We start from the raw sequence: 5,501 nt of genomic DNA on the forward strand, positions 1-5,501 counted from the left end.
GGCCCTCCCTTAGGCCTGACGCGTGCGCAGTCGCGACTCCCCGCCCCCACCTCCCACCCCAGCCGGGAGAAAGCCGGGGTCCTTCAGTGATCCGCTGCGGAAATCCCAGACTCTTGCCTCCCTTTCGCCCACCCTAAGCTAGCCCTGCCACAGTCTGCTGCTGCTTCTGCCGCACCTGGCACAGTAAAAACGTTGGCGACTCACAAGCAGCAGGAAACCGCGACTTGACTTTACATTCGATCATTAAAGCAAGGGTGATGCTTCCTCTCCTCTCCCCCACCTTCATGAGGTGCACGCTCCCGGCCGCTGGTTGCAATATTAGGGTTGCCGCTTTATTCTAAATGGGTTCGTTTTGAATGGATTTGGATTCAATGTTTTGACAAAGAGAGTCTGGGCAAAAATTATGTTAGTGGCAAAAGAATGACAGGTGGTAGAAAAGGAGAAGAACCCAGAAGCAGAAGAAGCCCGACCTCTTTGCTGAAGCTGTTGCTGTGGGTAAAGAGAGTCTGGCGGTGGCAAACAGCTGCTAGGACAAAACAGGCTGCCGAAGGGACGGGCTCCGAGTCCCGGGCCTGTGAGGTCGCGCTGCCACTGGTTTTCGGGACCTTAAATCCTCTCTGCAATGTGATTAGACGGCCCGCAACCCCAGGAACTTCCCCACTCTTCAGGTGGGAGGAAGTTTTTGCTCCACCTACCCGCCCCTTCACCTGTCCTGTCTCCGCGGATGCTTAGCGACACAGGTCTGGCTCGAGTTTGCAGAGAGTAGTGCAGAGGGGATCCTCCCACAGACTGCACGGAAAAGGGCTGGGACTGAATTAGGAAGGGAGTGGAAAAGAGGAAGGTGGGAAGCGCCTAGACAAGGATTCTAATTCGAGGGGCGGGGGCGGGGAGGACAATCTCCAGGTTAAACACTCCCCATTCCCTCTGGGGTCCTGTGAAAAGCCACAATAGACCCACAAAAGGCTTGTGCGTACCGAACCCAAATCAAAAGCGTCCGCCCTCCCCTTTAGGATTGGTCGCCACCTGCCGGCTTCAGAAAATTGTCGCGTTAGTATTGGCCGAGGTGAACCGACTTCAGGACCAGTCAGCAAACCAACCAGTATTGGGGCTCTCCTACATTTCGGGAAATGTAGTTCTATGTGGAACTTCTGCATCCCAGGACTCTGCACTATATTTGACACCTAAAATTTTTTATTTTGTGGCTTAATATTTATTGTAGTAGGCACTTAATTCAATTGGGGAAAAGAAAATAAAGCAAAGTTAAAGACTTTCAAAAACTACTTCCAAGTGGTTCTGAACTTTCGGTTTACTAATTTAGTTCTCCGACATGCTTTTTGTCATATATGACACAGAGTGCCTAGGAACCGAAGACACATAAATGCGATTCTTACTTTCAGCAAGCTTACCACAGAGGGACGAGCTTCACATGAATATGTAACTGTTAAACAATAATGAGTTCAGAGAGGGCACTTACTTGGCCAGGAAAGGCTTGGAAATTGGGACACTATGCATAGCTGATGTCAGATGAGTAAGAGTTGAACAGGTGAACGGGAGGGAAAAGAGCATTCTACAACGATAGGAGCCTCAGGAATAACTCTGAGGACTACCCTCTAACCTCCCTGCACCCCTGGGGATTACCTGGAGAGTATTTTACAAATACAAAAGACTCCATAAGCAAAATTGCAGAACAGGAAGAACAGATTCCCTTAGAATTTATGGTCTATCTTTTCACGTAGTTTAAAAATATATCTGTTGAGCAATTTGTCATCATTGGTTTATAACACTCTTTGGAGAAAGGACAATTTAGGTAGAGCCTTTGTGGTGTAGTGGGAAAATCCTGGACTTTGTTTATTTCTCACATATGAATTTCAGTCGGTGCTCCAGTAATACGTGCAACGCTGAACAAATTCCCTAATTTTTCTATGCTCAGATTCTTCATGTATAAAATGAGATTGACTATCCTCTTCCTAAAGGTTTTTAGGATAATATGGGTGCTGGGGGAATATAAACCAGAAAATTTGGACTACATTACTTAGCACTCTGTAGACACTCAAAAATGTCAGTTTCCCAGGGTCTCCCATCAAGATCTTAGAGATGAAATGGACTTCAAGAGGTCTCTATTTTAAGCCTGGTCAGTATTTATTGGTTTCCATATCTTATCACTGCCATCAGATTATAAACTCATCCTGACATTACCAAAACTTCAGTTCCTAGAAGATCCCTGAATTTTAAGATGACTATAAATTAGATTGCGAATTGTAATTCATCCCCTCCAAGCTCAGGAAGAGTGGGACATACCCAGAAATACATTTGGTCAGAAATACCAATGTCCCCAAATAACTGCCATTTATGAAAGCAAAAATAAATAATGGATCCTCAAGCTCCTGGTATTTTTTGCAAATTATTTTAACTGACTAGTTTGTTTTTAAAATTAGAATTAAAACAATAAGAAAAATTTGAAGTATTTAAAATTTAGAATAAATTGAGTAAAATTTTTAATAATTTATATTATTAAAATTTATCACACAACATCGAATTTACCTGTAATATTCCCTCAGCAAAGTTTCCTTTTTAATTTTAATGAGTAAATCAGTATGTTGATTCCAAGCAATCCCATAGTTTTCTGCCTTTGGGTAAATGACATTCTCCCAAATGAAATTCCTTCTTACCTTAGTGAAAAACGAACCAGGACATCCCAATAATGAATGTAACTGTACTGTATACCTAAAATGTACCAATAAACTCAATGAGAAAAACAACAACAACAACAACAACGAAATGAGGCCTTGGTTTTGTCCCAAGTTCTTCAGTCTAGTACTGTTAGGCAGATATTTAGACATTAGCAGGCCTAAGCATAGAAAGGTGGAATGCCCACTGATTAAAGAAAAACTTCAATGTATAATACAATAATTGTATGTTAGGCCTCCAGCCTAAAGTGAGCCCACAAAGAATAATGGCATTTTAAATTTATGCTCTCTGCACATTCCTTCTGATAATCATGCACCTCAGAGCAAGGCATACTGCATTCCTGGCTGCCATACCCTACAGCTCAGTGCTATCAGGAAGGGAAATATTCTTTCAAAATATTCCTACCTTGGGCTGGGACCTGCTTGGAATTAAGAATGCATCCTTTGTAAGTTTCTTATTTGATTAAAGCCCATAAGGAAATACTGACCATCTAAAAAGACAGGAAGATTTTTTGCATTGCCTATATAACTTTTAAGGGAAAAGTTGATAGCATCATGATTATTCCAGTTCCCCAACCCCAAGAGTAATTCTTAGGTGCATAAAAATATATCCAAACTCACACTTGGAGCAAACTCACATTTTGTGTCACTGCCTACCTCCTTGTTTGAAGGCATAACTCTATAGCTACTTGACAGTAAATTGCACCTAGACCTATGAGTCCTGACTGAATTCTTTCATCAAGAGCACAAAGAACCAAGGACGAAGAAAGTGCGTGTCCTGTTCCTTGCTGCATCAGGATCTGGCTTTCCAGTGACAGCACTATCATTTATCCTTTTCCTCAGGTAATTTCTAGTGACCATTTATACTCTCATGGATTCAAAAAATATCAGCTAAATAAACAACTGTTGTCTGGGAACAAGAAACAGCATCATTATACGGTGATCTATGTCAGGTTCTGGACTTTCTAGAACAGACCAGGTAAACATTAAAGAGCCTTCACTATTCTATAGATGACCTCTGTCACAATTTAGTATTATCTGTAAGAGTATCGCGAAGCTATAGACAACAACGTCTAGGCAAATGCCAGTAAGTTAAAAAAAAAAAAAGACAAAACTCCAAAAGTGTAGGGTAAAACTAATTGGGACAAATGTGCATTTCAGTGTAAAATTTGAGGCATTTATATGCAATGTAAATGAAAAATATAATCAAATTCTTAAAGCAAAGCACTTCATTGGGTAATCAGGAGTAACTCAATAGATTCTCATATATTTTAATGCTATTTCTATAATGGAAACAAAATTAGTAAGGAATAATGCTCCCAGTGTTTTGTATTTCAGTATCTTATTTTAGGATTTATATATCATAATAAATATTTTGAGCATTTTACTGAACTTTTACCACAGAGTTATTTTTTCTTTTAAGTAGTTCATTAAAATATGATTGGAGGGCTGAAGAGCTATCAACAAGTTTAGTACCTGGTGCAATTACTCACAATCAATATAATATAGTTAATATAATTAATTAATATACTGTGATAGAGGAATAAGTTTTGAACAATAATGCTTCCTCCTGTTTCATTCCATACCCACTCCACATTTCACCTTCACCTTACACACACAAAATAAAGAAAAAGAAAAAACAAGATGGAAGAGACGGGGGAAGGAAGGAAAAGATAATTATAGTAAATTGGGGCTGGTGGTGCATGCCTATAATCCTAGCACTCTAGAAGGCTGAGGCAGGAGAATCACAAGTTTGAGACCACTTGGGCAATTTAATGAGTTAGTGAAATCTTGTCTCAAAATAAAAAGTAAAATAAGAGCTGAGAATATAGCTCAGTGTAATGCCCTAGTAACTCAATCCCCAGTAGCACCAAGAAAGAAAGAAAGAAAGAAAAAGTTAATATAGATACATATTAAGAAATATGGGATTACATCAAATAAACCCATCATAACTGAAAATATAGTGTCAAATCAGCATTTAATATCTCTTATATATTCAGCATTCTAGCTGTGTAGCAGTTTGTTTGCCCCTTAGTGATCATGAGGGGTTGACTGGGAGCTGCACTTGCTGTCACCTCCAAACAATGCAAGAAAGAATATCGTACCAGCCTTTGTGTCACCAGCTCAGCTGGGGAAAAGATCCAAATTCAGTATTTGAAGTATAGTTCCTACTGGATGCTATCACTCTCACATGAACACAAAGTTGAAAAATCATGAGTAGATTCATTAACCATTGTAAATCGAACCATGTATTTCAGATTTCTGTATCCCCTTAGGGCAGATCAGGCATACCACTGTGACTCTAACAGAACTGCCAGCTCCTTTCAGTTTTTCTTTTCTCTTTCTTTAATGAAACATTGGTCAGCACACAAATTAGTGTCTTTTATCTGGAAACTAAGGTCAGTCACTGAGTGCTAGCACACTAACGAAAAAAACTGACCCCCTTTCCCTCTCAGAGTCACCTGACAGGTAAGCCTGTGAGATTGTGTCAGTCAGTCAGGACCACCTGCACGACAGGGCCTTCTTGCCTAGGCTCTGGGGCTGTTCACAGTGTTATGACACATCTCTGAATCACCTGACTCTAGGAATTTTAGACGCCAACTCACTGTTTTTTTTATCAATCCTTAAGACTACCACATGAAATATAAAAAAAAAAAAATGTAATGTTTGGAGGGTGGAAACAGTGTCCCCTCCAAGAACCTTCAGGAACCAAGACACTAATACTAACAATATAAACACATGAGGAATTGTAATTAACCCTCAGAGACTTTCTGCAATGTAGAAAAACAAGAGAAGCTCCTAATCCCAGTACCA

This window comes from Fukomys damarensis, unplaced genomic scaffold (genome assembly GCF_012274545.1).
Source record: "Fukomys damarensis isolate Sample0158 unplaced genomic scaffold, DMR_v1.0_HiC HiC_scaffold_14, whole genome shotgun sequence".
In the NCBI taxonomy this organism is placed as follows: Eukaryota; Metazoa; Chordata; class Mammalia; order Rodentia; family Bathyergidae; genus Fukomys; species Fukomys damarensis.